Source organism: Xenopus tropicalis, chromosome 7 (assembly GCF_000004195.4).
Source record: "Xenopus tropicalis strain Nigerian chromosome 7, UCB_Xtro_10.0, whole genome shotgun sequence".
NCBI lineage: Eukaryota > Metazoa > Chordata > Amphibia > Anura > Pipidae > Xenopus > Xenopus tropicalis.
The window spans coordinates 16,667,245-16,686,595 of record NC_030683.2 but is presented as its reverse complement, the minus strand read 5'-3'; the positions used below and the strand labels follow the sequence as shown (position 1 = coordinate 16,686,595).

The 19,351-nt window shown below is 45.4% G+C and overlaps 1 protein-coding gene across 1 annotated transcript in view; it reads left to right on the top strand.

Annotated features, from left to right (window-relative positions):
- The window catches only part of ank3 (ankyrin 3, node of Ranvier (ankyrin G)), a 244,965-nt gene that overhangs the window by 16,959 nt on the left and 208,655 nt on the right, over positions 1 to 19,351 (top strand). The window lies entirely within an intron of this gene.

Sequence of the window (19,351 nt, the reverse complement as noted above, 5' to 3'; positions counted from 1 at the left end):
GATTTTAAAGGGGAAATAAACCCCAAAATACAATTTTCTCTACTTGCTAAGCAGATATTACAGACATGTTGGGTTCTTGTTTATAATATTAGCCCACAGTGTGTCAGCAGCTTATTATATGTGAGTTAATGAAACATTAATTAAAGGGCGTAATTGGCTATAATAAAATCATTATTGTTATTTGCACTCGGAGACGGCTGGCAGCTCTGCCTTTATTTAATCGTTGCTTCATGGAAATGGCTCTGAACAGCCCATAGGAGAGGAGCAGGGTGGGTGTTATAGTTCAACAACAGCAGTAGGGCCTCTGAGAGCAGGTCTTAGTTCTAGGGATGTTGGGAGTAAAAGATGTATGTACGTATGTATAACTTTATTTATAAAGCGCCACAAGGGTACGCAGCACTGTACAATCTTACAATATACAAAATTACACACAGGGAGGGCTAAGTGTTATATTAAATACAATAAATAAGTATAAATACACAGGGAGTAAGTGCCATGTGGTATGAGACACAGTAGGAAGGAGGTCCCTGCCCCGTAGAGCTTACAATCTAATTGGATCCAATATTTGGTTGCTTTGGTTGTAATGGACATTTAACAGGTATTTGCCCCCCCTAGGGCAACATCTGAACGCCACCTTAACCTGCCATCTTTTATTTTTGTGTGGCCCCGCTGCCTAACGTCCTTTAAAAAATAAAAGCCCGGCCAGTGTAGCCGCCATCTTTGTACCCTTTGGCTTGCCGCATTTTGCCCCATTTTTACCACTTGAGCGACTAAAAGTAAACAGAATACTTAGGGGGTTGTTAGTACCTCCATAATGACTCCCTCAGTGAGAATAAAATATATCCTTTTTCCACAAGCGGCTTATCTTCCCCTTACTTGAACTGCTCCGGATCCCACATTCGCCGCCTACGCACTCTTTCTCTTGTGCCCTTTGCATTCACGGTGACTGAGATTGGCAATAAACAGGGTGCACTTCCCCTTTAAATGCTCTAGCTCAGTATTAGGAGTGTGGGTGTGTGAAGTATAAAGACAAATGGTGAGAAATAAAGGGAACAAATGAAAAAAAAAATAAAAAACCCAGTTCTGCAGCTCTTTAACATTATTCACCCGGTGAAACAACCGAAGGATCTTCGCTTAGAGACGACAAAAGCGCCGAATCTGCCTTTGAGCCCCACATGAATAATTCTCGGTTGATTCTCGGTTATTTGGTCACGGATAAGCGCCTTCCCCTCGCCAGCAATGCAGGCCCATTATAATGTGTTAATCTTTCTATTAAATATATGCAGATGGAATCGGGGTTTGCCCAGGGAAGTCGCCCCGCCGAGCGCAATCTCCAACGGGAAATAATTGAGGTCGTTTAAAATGCGAAGCAGCAAATAATTGTGATTTTTAATTCATTGGAGATACTGGAAGCACCCGGCACTGTTTGTTCAAATTCTTCTATTATTATTCTTTTTTTAAATAAAAAGATGAAACAATTAGGTTTTTAAAGGGTAACTGAGCAAATATAGATAGGCTTTACAATACAGACAGAGCAGTTGGAGGGTAAAGATTATAGTAGGGTGTCTGTCCTGCTCCAATCCTGCTGTTGTTTCATTCCTGCCAGGGTGAAACTGGGTCTCCAAGAACAAGAACCACAAGAACCTGACACCCTGGGCTCATTCTCAGAGCAGCTGGATACAGATAGTGGCCAATGGAATAGGTTTCTGTATTGGCTCAGAGAGGCTGATGGGAATTCTCTGAGAATGGGACTCACTGGAAGACTAATGCGTTGGTGCTCTAGTATGACCCTAAATACAAGTACAACCATAGGCCAAGGGTTGTATGTCCATGGTATATTATATTCACAGAATGCTGCCATGTTGCTTGCCATCTCCATAGACATTAATAGAACAAATGCACGTGGAGCCCCAGTGTGGCTGTTTCATTGGAGTTTAATAGCAAAGGTCTATACTGAGACAAGCACTATGGCAGCTCCTGCTTCTCTGCTGTAATGATAAGAGCGAATAGAGTAGGTATTTCAGGAGCAGGAATAAATACCATGTACTGTACCTATGTGTAGCAATGCGCGGCCACTCCAGGCTGTGGGTTATTGGGCAATAATTGGGCAGCAGGAGATGATCAGCATGGCAGCAATACTGAGTGCTAATTCCACTTGGGCCAGGGAGGCTAACGGAATGGAAGGGAAGAACAGAACACTGGGGTGAGCCACTCGGTGAGAATCCTGGCGGAGACTCAAAGGAATTAATTTATTTATAGAGAAGGTTCAGGATCTGAGCACAGAAAGAACGACTGTCCCAGAGAAAAGATTGGCTGAACTGCAACTATTTTCTGGGATCTATGAACCAATTATCAATGATCTATCTATCTATCCATCTATCTATCTATCCATCCATCCATCTATCTATCTATCTATCTATCTATCTATCTATCTATCTATCTATCTATCATCTATCTATCTATCATCTATCTATCTATCTATCTATCTATCTATCTATCTATCTACCGTATCTATCATCTATCTATCTATCTATCTATCTATCTATCATCTATCTATCTATCTATCTATCTATCTATCATCTATCTATCATCTATCTATCTATCTATCATCTATCTATCTATCTATCTATCTATCATCTCTCTCTCTCTCTCTCTCTCTCTCTATCTATCTATCTATCTATCTCTCTCTCTCTCTCTCTCTGTCTGTCTGTCTGTCTGTCTGTCTGTCTGTCTATCTATCTATCTATCTATCTATCTATCTATCTATCTATCTATCATCTATCTATCTATCTATCTATCTATCTATCATCTATCTATCTCTATCCTATCTCCCTTTCCCAGTATGCTCACTCCATGGTTGCTACCTTTTAAAAAAAGAAAATCCAAGCTGGGTTATAAGGGGGGTGAGGAAGGTGATGTAGGGGGCAGTGTTGGTGACTTAAAGGGGTTGTACACCTTTGGGTTAACTTTTAGTTTAGTATGATGTCGAGAGTAGTATCCTGAGACAATTTGCAATCGGTCTTCATTTTTTATTATTTGTAGTTTTTTAGTTTTTTCACTTTTTGTTCAGCAGCTTTCCATTTTTAAGTTTCAGCAGCAATCTGGTTGCCAGGGTCCAAATTACCTTAGCAACCGGGGAGTGGTTTAAATGAGAGACTGGTATATGAATAGGAGAGGGACTAAATAGAAAGATAAGTAATAAGAAGTAACAATAACAATACAACTGTAACCTCACAGAGTGATAGTCTTTTGGCTGCCGGGGTCAGTGACCCCCATTTGAAAGCTGCAAAGAAGAAAAAGAAAGCAAATAATTTGAGCAGGGTTTAGCAGATCAGAGGTAAATTGGGGGGGGGGGGGGAGGTCAGGGATCAGGGGTGTAACTGGGCAGGGCTCAGGGAATGACACATGTACATTGGCTCCATATTGTGATACTGGTCCCAGAGAGAAATAGCAGCCTTAGTTCCCATACAGAGGGAAGGCACCATTACAGATGGCTGACAGAGGTATTTTCCGCAGACACGGTGCCTGGGTAGGACGAGGGATTCTATATTCAGTTTGAATCTGTCGCCCTGATATATTTGCCTGATTACTGGCACGCTGGCACATGTTGGGTTTCATTCCTGAATAAAAACAACAGCAGAAGAGACTGAAAGCGACATATTTTGTTTTGGCCCCAAGAGAACAAGTTAAACAGAGAAAACGCTTGCTTTTCTGGGATTCTCTTACATTCCCTCACTGTAGGGGTTCACTGATGCACCCCTGCACCCCACTAAGGTGATAGTGACCCACAGAGATGGGTGCTTCCCGGCCCGCAGGCCTATGGCTACTGGAGAGACACCCATGGGAGATAATGAAATCCCTGTGTTCTGACGACCCAATTACATGTTAATGTTCTTTTGGATCGCCAGTGGTGATTGGGGGGGGTACAGCAGGAAAGCTGTTTAGTTGTTAGTTCTGTACTGAATGAGCCGAATTCCAGAGGGTGATGGGAGTTGTTATTCCTAAAGCTCCACTCTCCATCATGAGCGCATTGAAGTCTGTCTGTGATGAATATTCCTTGTGATGAGCTGGAATAAGGCACTTGCTTGGCGTGTCTGACTCCGGCTCATTCCCTGGATGGATCCCCAGTGGCACGTCACCATGTATTAGCGAGTGTCAGCTCCGAGTGTCACTCATACTGTGGGGGGGGGGAACAGCAGCAACATTCCATCACGGAGAGGCAAATGCTAGCAACGCATGGCTGCCCCTGCCCCCCAGCTAGGTTTCCTGCACAGTATTTTGTTTGTAATAATATATATATATATAAGTGCAAGACTTGGGGGGGGGGTCTGGGCTAAAGAATAGGCATTGTGCTGCTTATGGCAAGGGTATATTGAAGGATTGGAGCAGGGCTAGGGCTTGTTATGGCAGGTATAGGGGGGCCCCATACCCCCACAGCCATGTCCTGCATCCACCCACACCCTGCCCTTTTCTTCACTTCCCTGATTCAAGTCCAAAGCACCCCCCCAATGGCAGCCCTGTGTACAAGTACTGGTGGGCATAATGCACTGGTTTCTACCTTATGCCCAAGTTTCTACCCCACCAGTAGCAAATATGGCCTCCAGACTATGAACATCTTGTCCAGCTGTCCATTGTTCATCAAGGGATTCAGTCAGAACTGTACCCCAACATTGCACTCCACCACCATATACCATGGTATCTTAATGGTGAAAATAACTCCCTTTGCATGAAGGGAGTAATCAGGATATTTTGGGCCACACCCTGATCTGCTGAAGCCACACCCATGTATGCCTAGATACTGCCCTAATCTGCATTAAACCCCACCCACCTCCATTGGGGGTCCAGGAATCAGGAGACCTAGAGGTTATGGCCCCTATGGCAATTAATCCGGCACCGGTAACTGCTGTGGGATTGGACTGGAACCCGTTCTTACATATAATAAACTGAAATAATTTCATTAACACAGAAGTCGCCCAGGCCTGGATTTCTGCTGATCCCACATGTAGAGATAAAGTGCGTGACATGGAAGCCCATAATCCAGTTTACTTGCCACAGGCGTATAAGGGAGAATGGCGGGCCCCGGATCCTGAGTGGAGCTGACGCCAGCCTTCAAAGCAATTTAACCCACTTTAGAACAGAGATGATGCTGATGAGCTTTTACTTGTAATAAACCTTTCCAGGAACAATAATGACGGTACTTACTGTACATACAATGCATTTACAGTAGGAGAAACCCCACTAACGTCATGAATTCCCCGGTCCCATCATGTGACACATCACTTACACCCGGCCCTGGTGGCACGGACTCATCGCTCCCAATGTTACATATGCCAAAGCGATGCATCAGGGTGCACCCACCCATTTAGTACATTATAGGGACCACCAGAAATTCCAGTACTGGGAGCGTCTCATAGTTGCCCTATGGAGAGTGGGTTTGGGCACTTTTCCGCCATTTGAAATACCCCAGCAGAGAAAGCACCTGTGCTCATAAACAGGGCAATAAAAGCCTCTAGCCTGAGCCACTTATGGGCCCATTCAGGCCTGGACTGGCAATCTGTGGGTTCTGGCAAATGCCAGAGGGGCTGCTGTAAGATGCCATAGACAGTCACTATTTATTGGGCTAGTGGGGGGCTGTTTGGGCCTCTGTGTACTGGGAATGCCAGGGGGGCTGTAAGGTGCCATAGACAGTCACTATTTATTGGGCTAGTGGGGGGCTGTTTGGGCCTCTGAGTACTGGAAATGCCAGGGCAATGCCAGAGTCCAAACCTGAGCCCATTTATGGGGCATTCCCAACAGATAGGTTAGAAAATCCCATAATTTCACAAGGTGCCTCTTATTCTCACAGGCAGTGAATAGACTGTCATTGGGTGCAAAGCAGTAATTGTTGAGATATTCACTGGGAGAGCAGCAATTCAGTCCTGCTTTATGGCTGAGATTGTGGCTATCTTTATAAAAAAAGCATTCATACCTCCTGAGTCCAATATCCTCTAGGAAACATCACTGCAGGATTTTGATGACTGTTGGGTGAATAAGATGGGAGCGCTAAGGAACAGGTGGGAACAGGAACCAACTGCTCAGCAGTTTTTTTTAATATCATTTTCGATGTAATTTTCTGGAAACGGAGCAAATTTAGCAGCAGGGCACTGCCCAGCATGAAAACTGCTGAAAATAAAATAGAAATACAGTCATTAGAAGGGAAAGTTGTGAGAAGGCCAGTCGCCCACCGACATTTATTCCTGCCTTTGCAATGCAGAGGAGTGGCGGCTGTCACTTGCTAAAAATAAGGAGTGTGACCGGCAGACACGGATATTTTGCAGTAGAGAGTACCCGATCACCCTGTGTATGGCTACCTTTAGGGCAGTGATCCCCAACCAGTGGCTCAGGGGCAACATTTTGCTCACCAACCCCTTGGATGTTGCTCTCAGTGCCCCCAAACCAGGGAGTTATATTTGAATTCCTGACTTGGGGGCAAGTTTTGGTTGAATAAGAACAAGATTTCCTACCAAATAAAGCCCCTGTAAGCTGATAGGGTGCATAGAGGATGCCTAATAGCCAATCACAGCCCTTATTTGGCACCTCCGTGATGCTTTGCCAGCCCCACCATTTAGGGGACCTGTGGCTAAAAACGTCTGACTATAAGCCTTATTTAATAACAGGGGCTTCATGACTAGGTGTGCCTAATGCCGGTATGCCCGTTCTGGTTTGACTATAGCTGAGGTGCAGCACCCAGAGGCGCAAGGGAGCATAATACTTTATACCTGTCTTTCATGACTGTTGTTGAACTACAACACAAACACAGAGCTCTATTTGGGCATTGTGCAGGCAGGGGCTGCTTTTTTGCACCCATGATTGTGCCCGCAATTAAAGAGCATGTAAGTGACCTTGTAGGTCAGGGGTTGGCAAACTATGCCCCGCGGGCCACGTCCGGCCCCTTGGTCTGTTTAATCCGGCCGCCGACTCCGTAAGTTTCATTGTGCAAGACTTGGCGTCTGGGGACTGACGTGCGGGAGCGGCCCGTAACGCTGGCCCGACCCGGCCTGTCAGTAGTCAATGTGGCCCCTGAGCCAAAAAGTTTGCCCACCCCTGTTGTAGGTGCTACCCTAGTGTTGCCCTTGGCCCCACAGCCTCATGGAGGAACTGTTAGTAGGTGCATTGTGGGAAAATAAGCTGGAGAGTGGTGCTGGTATTTGGCAACCCATAGGAAATCAGGCCCCATAACCAAACAACATGGGTTCAACCCTTAACAGGGTTTTCTTGGAAGAGTTGAACTTGATGGACTCTGGTCTTTTTTCAACTCTATGTAACTATGTAACATGGCTGCATTGTGGGCACAGACAGCTGCTTTTGGACACACAGACCCAGACAGCACCTCAAAAGGGACAAAACATTCCAATTCCGGCGGCGCCACATGGCGACTCCCAGCTGAAGGTTGAATGTGATTGTTTACATGGTGGAGGAGCGCGCGGTGTTTGCAGCCTTGGGGGGGGGGGAGCGAGCTGTAAGCTCTGGGGGGTTTGATGCTATTTGTAGATCCTTTGAGATGTCAGTTGCCTAGGAGATCTCTGGCAGAATCCCAAGCAGGACCTGTGCCGTGATACAAAGGGAAAGCTGCCACGGATACAGTGCCCATCATTAGATGCTTCCTGACCGGATCAGCCAGGCACGCGGCTTAAGGCGCTTAAATGTCCATCACCTGCTTATTGTCACATCTGCCGGGCAATAAACACTGGGAAACGGGGGGGTGGCTGCTGCTATATACCATACTGAGTCCCCCCCCTCGCATTTCCACATTTCATGTTTTCTTAAATCAAGTGGAAATATGATTGTTATTGAATATAATATCTCTGCCCCCCCTTTCTGTTCTCTAGTTCTGACAATGTAGCTGGAAGTCAGTTGTACTACTCAAGTTATTTTCATTGCCTGACCAGCTACATTGTTTCAGGAGTCAGAACCAGGAATGCAGAGAATATAAAATACTGGGCATTTCCAAGTGGTAGGATGAAGGGCATTTTGATAATCATACTTCTTCCTGCCTTCAAAATGCATCACGTCCCATAGGGCTGGGCAGAGAGGGCATTAGTCCTGGGGCACAGTGTGTTATAGTTGTTCAGCTACAACCCCAAGCATGGGCTGCCCCAGAGCAAATACCCTCTCTGCCCCTAATCTCAAAGGAAACCATATGGACTGGGTGTATTTATCCTTTAAAGGTGCTTTGTGGGGCTGGCAGATCCCCAGTTGCTTTGGATTGCAGTGCATCATGGGAGTTGTAGTCCTTGGCAGCTGGAGGGGTGCCCTGCTGAAACACCACAAGGTTACACAATGGGCCATAATGCGGCTCAGTGTCAGTAGCAATTAGCAAGGGCCTAACGAGCTTAGCACTGAGTGATTAACTGACTCACATGTCCTCCTTCTCTCTCCCCAGGTAAGTGGCCCCGGGCTCCTGCCCTCTTGTCACTCTTACTGCGCGTGGCGTTCCGCCTGCGGATATGTTGTGCTGGGGCAGATAGGAGAGAAGCGCAGGGAAGTGCACTTATGGGGAGAGATATGGTAAGTGCCCTGCTGGGTCACTCAGCTGGATCTAGGGGTCAGTAGGTATGGGCTGAGTAAGGCAAGATTCAGTTACTGTGGGATAGTGAGTATAGTAAGGCAAGATTCAGTTACTGTGGGATAGTGAGTATAGTAAGGCAAGATTCAGTTACTGTGGGATAGTGAGTATAGTAAGGCAAGATTCAGTTACTGTGGGATAGTGAGTATAGTAAGGCAAGATTCAGTTACTGTGGGATAGTGAGTATAGTAAGGCAAGATTCCGTTACTGTGGGATAGTGAGTATAGTAAGGCAAGATTCCGTTACTGTGGGATAGTGAGTATAGTAAGGCAAGATTCAGTTACTGTGGGACAGTGAGTATAGTAAGGCAAGATTCAGTTACTGTGGGATAGTGAGTATAGTAAGGCAAGATTCAGTTACTGTGGGATAGTGAGTATAGTAAGGCAAGATTCAGTTACTGTGGGATAGTGAGTATAGTAAGGCAAGATTCCGTTACTGTGGGATAGTGAGTATAGTAAGGCAAGATTCAGTTACTGTGGGATAGTGAGTATAGTAAGGCAAGATTCAGTTACTGTGGGATAGTGAGTATAGTAAGGCAAGATTCAGTTACTGTGGGATAGTGAGTATAGTAAGGCAAGATTCAGTTACTGTGGGATAGTGAGTATAGTAAGGCAAGATTCAGTTACCCTGGGAAAGTGAGTATAGTAAGGCAAGATTCAGTTACCCTGGGAAAGTGAGTATAGTAAGGCAAGATTCAGTTACTGTGGGATAATGAGTATAGTAAGGCAAGATTCAGTTACTGTGGGATAATGAGTATAGTAAGGCAAGATTCAGTTACTGTGGGATAATGAGTATAGTAAGGCAAGATTGTGTTGACTTTTATCAGGGCTGTGTAACCTGTAGCTGTTGAAGCCTATGTGGAGGGATGTTGGGAGTTGTAGTTCCTAACAGCTGGAACCTGGAGGTACCCAGGGTTAAAATGAATGGTACCCTAACTAACTGTATTGCCCCAAGCCCCATCTGCCCTTATTGGTCACTGTGTTAGATTGGGGAGCACTGATATTCTGTCTGTGCCCAATGATGGAGTCGCTTTGTGGTGTAAAAGGTGTTTTATTCAGCCCATAAGCACAAAGGGCCCATTATCCACCCTGATATTCTGTCCATGGCTGTTGTTCCCCTGTCATTGCCCGGGGGCCTTGTTACTCGCTGGATCAGTGATTTATCATTGGCTTATACATTTGCACTATAATACACTTCAGTGACACTATTGCCAATGTTATACGATAATCAAATAATTGTTTGACTACAACTCCCACTGACCCCAGTGACTGACAGGGAATACTGGAAGCTGAACACCAGCTCTGCCGCTATATAGTTGTTGGATTTCCCTGGTAGGCTCTGTGTATGTTTTTACCCAGTGGAATGTACAGTATTTCTAGGCCCGGTATATTGTGCTGCACTCTATAGACCCCGGGGTTGGGGTTTCCTGTGACATTATAGCTCTTTGGTGGTTTAAGGTTTGCACCGGGTCTAGTAACCCATAGAAACCAGCTGTTTGCTTGTAAATAGATGCAGTGGGTTCCTAGGCCTGGTCCAAGCTTTGTGCCCTATTGGCCGTGCTATTTCCAGGAGGCTCCCAGGGACATACCACAATGTGGAATGGGGGGCACATTGAAGGGTGGTATGGCCAGAGAAACTGATATTAATATGGACAAATGTCCCTCCCCTGTCCATGACATCACCCCTCCACCCCTGTGATGTCCCCCCCCCCCCCGGCCCCTGGGACGTCACCGCCCCCTGCCCAGAAAAAGAAGACGTCGGGAGCGGCAAACCTATTTCACCTTAAAGGGAAACTTGGCCCACTTGTAAATATAATTTCTACTAAAACCATTATCTGTCTGTCCCGTTCCCTGATTCTCACTGTTAAAAAAACACAGTAAGAAGTCAGTTCTCCTTCAGGTCTGTTAATCAGTTGGCTGCTGCTGCATCATTTCAGGAGTCAGAACCAACTGTGCATGGAATACCATTAAGGAATACCTTAAAAATGTGTAATGAAAGTTGCTTAGAATGACATCACCCTGATGGGGGCGGGGTTTGATAGAGAGTGGGCGGGTCCAGCTTGTGCAAGACACTTTTTTCTTTAGGGCTCCATTCTTCTTGTGGGCAGGTCCCATTGGCCTGGGGGCTCAGGTGGCCAGTAGGCTAGTAATTGGGTATGCCCCCTACTCTATTTAAAGGAGAAGTAAATGGAACAGTTTGGTTTGACAGCAGAGGTCTGTTGTGTTGATCATAGGGCCACATGGAACCAGGGGGTAAATGGGAATCGGAAGAGGAAATTCTCTTTATGAGACAAGACATCCTGTCACCTCTGCAATAGAATAAAATCACATTATAGCCGTGGTGCACTCCAGGCTTGTGCTGTGCAGCGTTTAGCAATTATTCCCTATTATGTTTTTTTTAATGGATCGTATCCGCCATCATTTCCACCTCCTTACTGCGCTCAGTCTGGGTAAGGGAAGATCCCGGGCACCATAGAAATAATGTACTTTATATCTAATGGCCTTAAGGAAAGTGCACCGAGCCTGCAACTTGTGGGTAGCACTGGCCCCTGGGCCCCAAGAAAGGCAGTAACCAGAAACACCAGGGAGGGTAGGGGGGGTAGGGTCGGACTGGGTCGCAGAGACACCGGGAAAAATCCCAGTGGGCCCCGGCTCTAGTGGGCCCTGGTGGCCCAGTCCGACCCTTGCGGCGCTCCCCCTGCCCAACCACTCCTGCCCCAATGCATTAAATTTACGCGCTCGGGGAAGGACGTCGTGGGGTGGGTTAGGGGGGGCCATCCAGGGGGGGAGGCTATGGGTGCGGGCCCCGGTGGGCCCTTCACACTCCAGTCCGACCCTGTAGGGGGGTATCTTTACTCTAGACAGATAACCATAAGACTGAATTGGTGGGAGAGCTGTAGCCCCCCAAAATCATGCCAGACCCTTTTTGGTACTGGCTCCCGTTGGATCCCCCCTTGGCTGATGTCTGCCTTAAGAAGTCTAAACCACTGTGTCACATAACCAATCAGCAGGCAACATTTTACAGATCTAGTGTTTGAGAGCAGCCATGTGATTGGTTGCTAGGGGTTACTAGACCTGCAGCAGACATTCACCTGTTATTACCCTGGCAAAACCTCATAAGCGGTCAATATAATGTCCATTAACCTTATACACTTGTATTCCGCCAAGGCCAGGATATTCAATTTATCTGCCAGCCTGGCTTTGTCTCCGGAGATAATGCAGAATTGTTAATGGAACCAGAACCAGACAGATGTTATTCACCCAGAAATCCATTATAGCGTTTGTGCCAGGGATCCAGGGTGGGCATTTGGAGCGGAAATCCAGGCAAATTGTGGGCTCTGATGGCATCTGGAATAGAATCCTACGTGCTGCCATTTACATAGGAAACTGGGTCGCCAGTAATGAAACAACAAGCTTCATAGGGATCTAAATGGGATGTATATTCACCGCTGATGGGGACAAATGAAAGGCAGCGCTTCGGTGCCCGCCGATGGAATATTATATAAAGTCCTTCCCTGCCAATTACAATCAACGCGCCGCGCCAGCTGAGCCCTCTGTATGACTCCACTTTAAGCCGCTGTCTGTCGAGAGAGAAATCTCCAGGCTTATATGTGAGAGATATTCCTGTGAGCTCCAGGTTGTTGGACTAAGGGTGAAGACACACGGAGCTACTAGTAGCAGCTACTTGTCACGGCTACTAAATTAGACAATGCTGATCATTTACTGATAATTGTCTCTACGTGTGTTTAGCAGAGGCAATTCTCAGTATTGTCTATGGCAAGTTATTTTCTGGAGTTTAGTAGCCATGAAAAAGTAGCTGCTACTAGTAGCTATGTGTGACTACACCCTAAGGCTCCTATGTTTAGCAGCCTGCTGGAATACAGGTCCCATGATCCTCTGCTGTCTGCAGTCACTGCCGCCATGTTTCACATTTAGTAGTACAACTCCTTCCAGTTTGAATGGTGGGATTTGTAAATAAGGGACCCCCGTAGACCCTATTCTGCCTGTATGGAGAAGGCACAGCTAGGCTGCATGGAATGAGCCCCAGTGGCTTATTCTTCTGACTAATTTCGAATGGGGGTCGCTGACCCCGACAGTCAAACTACTACTACTCTGTGAGGCTACAGTTTCATTGTCATGGTTACTTTTTGGTTCCTTCTATCTTTTTATCTTTCTCTTTTGGTCATTGCCTGTTGATAGTCCAGCATCTCATCAAACTCACTGCCTGGTTGCTAGGGTCATTTAGACCCTAGCAACCAGATAGCTGCTGAAATTTCCAACTGGAGAGTTGCTTTTGAAGAGCTTTCCACTGGCGACTGCTATTGTTCCCAGTGAAAAGCCTTTTTAGGAGCGGTTTGTTGCCTGCGATCGCGGGCGGATCAACCGCTCCGTGGGTTCTTACCCTAAATGCCAGAAAATCCCCTGCCATAGACAATACTGAGAACTGCCTCTGCTAAAACACAGGTAGAGACAATTATCAGTAAATGATCAGCATTGTCTATTTCTGTAGCTGCTACTAGTTGCTCTGTGTGTCTTCACAGTGCTCCATACATCCTATTGGCTGGCTGCGTGTTTGCAGTAGCACTGGGGAAGAGACATTCCTTTAGTGCAATTGATTCATGTTAGAATTTCCCCTTTAGGGCTCTGGCACACGGGGGAGATTAGTCGCCCGCGAACAGCGAGTTAAATCGCGGGCGACTAATCTCCCCCGTGTGCCAGAGCCCTTAGGCTGGGCTACTAGTAGCAGCTACTTTTTCAAGGCTACTAACTCCAGAAAATTCCTTGCCATAGACAATACTGAGAATTGCCTCTGCTAAAACACACGTAGAGACAATTATCAGTAAATGATCAGCATTGTCTTTGTTAGTAGCCATGACAGGTAGCTGCTACTAGTAGCTCCGTGTGTCTTCACCCTTACAGAAAGTATGGAAGACGTTCATGAGTCGGGACGGGCATTTTCTGTGTGTGTAGAATATCCCATGCCGGCTCAGTGCCGCCACGTGTACTACTCAGTGCCGACAAAGTGCCGGGGCCACGTTTGATCCCATGGCAGCTCCTTTAAGCCGGTGAGAGTGCTATTCGGAGAGGTGGATATATTTTTAGCCGGCTTGTGGCGCGGCATCATGACTCGGATGTTCTCTGCTGTTGCTTTGTAACTGTCAGCTCTTCCCTCACATCTGTGAAACGCGTTGTGTCTCTATTACTTTCCTAGTCTTTCCTTGTCATATTATGGCCTCGCACTGCTGAAAGGCTTTACTGTGACTAAGGCATCACAGAGATTGTTCATGTATCTACAGAAACATGCAGTTGCGATCCCCTTGTGCTCTGTTACTATGATATCAGTACAGTTCCTTTCTGTTTATATACAAAGCTGCGGTAGGTTGTGACTTTGCCTTTCTGACCACAAACTTTCCCAAAGCTCCATCCTGCTGCTGCCTCCCAGACCAACTCAATTCTCTCAACCAAAAAATGAATTGTGCTCCTCGGAGCGCTTTTGCAGTTTTCTATTTTTAGTGGTTTCTGGGATGTTTGCAGTTTTAGGCTGCTAATACCAGGCTTTTAGCTCAGTCAGAATGTCAGCGACCCTGACTGTCTGGGCACCTCCTGTTTGGCCTGTTAACCCTAGGGTTACTGATAGGGAGAGAACTGCTGAGCCAAAATGGAATGCCCTTCCTAGTGATGTGGTAATGGCAGATTCTGTTAATGCCTTTAAGAGGGGCCTGGATGAGTTCTTGATCAATCAGAATATCCAAGGCTATTGTGATACTAATATCTACAGTTAGTATTAGTGGTTGTATATATAGTTTATGTATGTGAGTGTATAGGTTGGTAGGTGTGGGTTGTGGGTGCTGGGTTTACTTGGATGGGTTGAACTTGATGGACACTGGTCTTTTTTCAACCCTATGTAACTATGTAACTAAAAGGCTGGTATTAGCAGCCTAAAACGGCCAATATCTCACAAAACACAAAAAATAAACATGTATATACATTGCAAAAGTGCTCAAATCAATTCTGAGTCAGTTTAAAGCAATCTACTTGTTGGGGTTCAGAGATTCATTATTTTTCAGCTTTTTCCCTGATCTTACTTTCTGCTGTGACTCCTCCCTGGTGTTTACCAATCGCTGTCCTTCACCTGCAGCCCCTTTAAAGAGTCACTGTGGCATAAACTCAGCATATGGCATAAGCTGAGTGTAATTAAAATTAAGAATTATTTATTATGTATGTTTTTTGGTATCCCTTGTACTCAACAAGAAGTTGAAAACACTCTCTAACGTCCAATCACTTCCTGGTGATCATCAGTATACCGTGCTGCTCTTTAGCTCAAATCCTAACAAAGACTACAGCTGGGGAAACAGGGGGTTGCTTATACAGAGCTCATTCTCCAAAACAATATAATAAAACCAAATAATTTTTTATTGGTGCTTTATAATGGAAAAATATTTTTAAAAATATTTTTTTTTAAAAAATTTGCTGGGGGCCAAAGCAGCTCCAGACTGGGATTCAGAATAGGCCCTGGCATTTCTAGTACACAGAGGCCCAAACAGCCCCCCACCAGCCCAATAAATTGTGAGTGTCTATGGCCTCTTACAGCAGCCCCTCTGGCATTTGGCAGAATCTGCAGGGCCAAAGCAAGTCACCGTAACCCCTTCATATCACCTTTTGAGTCACCTTAACCCCTTGGTACCCTCATTTGAGTCACCTTAACCCCTTGGTACCCCCATTTGAGTCACCTTAACCTCTCGGTACCCCCATTTGAGTCACCTTAACCCCTTGGTACCACCTTTTGATTCACCTTAACCCCTTGGTACCCCCATTTGAGTCACCTTAACCCCTTGGTACCCCCATTTGAGTCACTTTAACCCCTCGGTACCCCCATTTGAGTCACTTTAACCCCTCGGTACCCCCATTTGAGTCACTTTAACCCCTCGGTACCACCTTTTGATTCACCTTAACCCCTTGGTACCCCCATTTGAGTCACTTTAACCCCTCGGTACCCCTATTTGAGTCACCTTAACCCCTCGGTACCCCCATTTGAGTCACCTTAACCCCTTCATACCACCTTTTGATTCACCTTAACCCCTCGGTACCCCCATTTGAGTACCCATGGCCTATGCCTTTGGTAACCCTTACTGAACAGCATGTGGGTATGTAATGCAGAAGGTACTGTAACATGTTTACTGTATGTGGCTTGGCCCAGGCAGGCATCCAGCCCAATTAATGCAGTAACTCAGCTGCTATTTATCATTTAATGAAGCATTTTCCAGTGCGGCACGCAGGCACAATTTAATTGAAGACCAAGACAGAAATATCCTTGCTGTTGTGATGACAGGATCCCATTGGTTTAATGACAGTTACATGTGACATTTTATCCCAGCTGGATATCTGCTTCCAGCACTTCCTGGATCTGCTTTAGGAATGGCCCGGAATGCCAGCAACGTTCCCATGTCCATTTAAATCAATGTGCCTACAACTTTCCCTCTATGTGAGTCTGGCAGAGCGGCCGTGTATCCAGCTCCCCGTGTATCCAGCTCCCCGTGTATCCAGCTCCCTGTTCCATGTTTAATTGCCTTACTGCGCACAAATGAAATCAGATTCCTTACCCAGCAGCTCTTGTCTAAAAGAAAATATAGCAGTAATGGGATTATTGAATGGTGCACAGCAGGTAATGTAAAGCAGCTGCTGAATTGATTCCCACCCCCTCCCAGTTACAAAAATATAACTAAACTGCTTCCCATAATATGTACATCACTGTACATCTGCATGGACCCCATAACGAATCGGGGGAGGTAGTAAAAAGCATGCTGATTACAGTTACAATATATTAGCACAATTCAGCAGGAACAGCCCCCTAAGTTTGCTCATAGCCTGTACAGAGAGATCCCATAAAACTATGGCAGCATAGGGATTCCCCTGTACTAAGCACAATTCAGCAGGAACAGCCCCCTAAGTTTGCTCATAGCCTGTACAGAGAGATACCACAAAACTATGGCAGCATAGGGATTCCCCTGTACTAAGCACAATTCAGCAGGAACAGCCCCCTAAGTTTGCTCATAGCCTGTACAGAGAGATACCATAAAACTATGGCACATAGGGATTCCCCTGTACTAAGCACAATTCAGCAGGAACAGCCCCCTAAGTTTGCTCATAGCCTGTACAGAGAGATACCATAAAACTATGGCACATAGGGATTCCCCTGTACTAAGCACAATTCAGCAGGAACAGCCCCCTAAGTTTGCTCATAGCCTGTACAGAGAGATACCATAAAACTATGGCAGCATAGGGATTCCCTGTACTAAGCACAATTCAGCAGGAACGGCCCCCTAAGTTTGCTCATAGAAACTGAGCTACCATAGCTATTTCCCAAGTACGAAGCACAATTAATGTATTCAGTTCATACAATTACCACTAGCCGGGGTTTCTAGAAAGAACGAGAATAGTAGGGCCCATACATGAATTAGGGAGAGATATTATGGGATGTATCCTCAAATGCAGAGATGGTCGGGCAGCTATGTAAAGTGGTTTAAATTAAGCCAATGGGCTTTAGGGGCTGCATGATTGGCTGTCATTATCTCGTTAAAATGAAACTGTTCATTTAATGACAAGTGCTCGTTAAGTCATTGGGTGACATTAATTAAAGGCACTCTAATGCCAAAACTACTACGGGGGAGAGATTTAAGGGCAAGTAAAGCCTCCATCGGCTACGCTGTGCATTTTAAAGGAGAACTAAACCCCAAAAAGGAATATGGCCACAATACTGTATTTTATATACTAAACTTACAAACTTACTGTACCAGCCCAGAGGCTCAGCAGCAAAAAAGCAGTTTTTCAGCCTGCGCTTACCCTATTTGTATTGGGACTATTTATTATATCTGTAAAGGTGGCTATAACCCTGGCACTGAAACAATAGCATTATATATATATATACAGTATGTATCCCTTAGGCTTAAGTCACACACTGCTGGGACAACTGAGGACAAAGAGAAAACCTTAAGCGTCTTGAAAACAGAATTTTGAATTATTAATGCCCCTGTGACATATGGCCGGCATGGTCGCTGCGCTGACCTTTATGGAGGTGCTGGGACTCTTCAAACTGAATCACTCAGCACCAATCTTTATATTCAGGATTGTATTCAACTTCAGCCCAGCAGAAATTAAAGGGGAACCAAACCCTAAATATGTACTTGGCTAGAAATGCGGACTTTAATAGTGAGCTTACTGTACCAGCCCAGAAGTCTAGCAGCCCTCTCCATCTTGGATCTCCTTCGGCCATTTTTTTGGAGTGCCAGTGGCACTGCACGTGCTCAGTGTGCTCTGAGAAGCTAAGCCTACACATTAGCAGAAAGTGAAAGTCATAGAAGCCGATGCTACAGGGCTGATGTATAGATTATGCTGCACTGGTTTCTATAGTGCCGTGCAATGTGAACCTGCATTAATAAGTCGGATATTGGGACATTTATATTCTATAAAACTATAATCTGTTCCATTCCCTAAGCCAAAGAGCTTTCCTCCCCATATCAGTCTGATTAGGGGCAGCACTTATCCTGTTACCAGGCAAAAATAAAGAGAAAAGAAGAGAAATGATTGATTTGCATGTGAGTAATTCCCCTAAGTGTTTGGGGCCCTTTGAGCCGAGTGGATTAGAGGCATCGGCACCGGCAGCTCCCGCCCTTCTCTCAATCCAAAAGGTTACACCGACTGTAATTCCAGCATTGGGGACGGACTGTGATTTTCTGCTTTGGGTTGCCATAGTTACGGCAGTGATTATTATGCTCTCGAGCGTGCATTGAATGTACACAAATGTGGGAGGGGGGGCGCTTTGAGCCTCCGCCATGTGCAATGGGCTGATAAGGATTGTGGGAAGGGAACGTGCCTATCTGTAGGGCACACTGAGCCCCCATTGGCAGCTTTTGTGTTTGGGGAATGGAAAGCTGCTTGCTGGGGTGATTAGGAATTCCTCTCTCTTCTTATTTGACCTTTCTGTTATACAGGCGTATGGCTAATTTGTGTTTATTTCATATACACGGCACGGGCACAGCAGGGGGGAGAGGGACGGGTGAGGGCATGAATCATTATGGGAGCCGGGTATCCTTCCTCTGTATAATACTCTTTATACAGGCATGGGATCCTTAATTTTAATAAAATAATTTAATTTTTTAAAGATGATTTTATTTTTTCTCTGTAATAAGAAAACAGTACCTGTACTTGATCCCAACTAAGATATAATTACCCCTTATTGGGGCAGAACAGCCCTATTGGGCTTATTTCATGGTTAAATGATTCCCTTTTCTCTGTAATAATAAAACAGTACCTGTACTTGATCCCAACTAAGATATAATTACCCCTTATTGGGGCAGAACAGCCCTATTGGGCTTATTTCATGGTTAAATGATTCCCTTTTCTCTGTAATAATAAAACAGTACCTGTACTTGATCCCAACTAAGATATAATTACCCCTTATTGGGGCAGAACAGCCCTATTGGGTTTATTTCATGGTTAAATGATTCCCTTTTCTCTGTAATAATAAAACAGTACCTGTACTTGATCCCAACTAAGATATAATTACCCCTTATTGGGGGCAGAACAGCCCTATTGGGTTTATTTCATGGTTAAATGATTCCCTTTTCTCTGTAATAATAAAACAGTACCTGTACTTGATCCCAACTAAGATATAATTACCCCTTGTTGGGGGCAGAACAGTCGTATTGGGTTTATTTAATGTTTACATTATTTTTTAGCAGACTTAAGG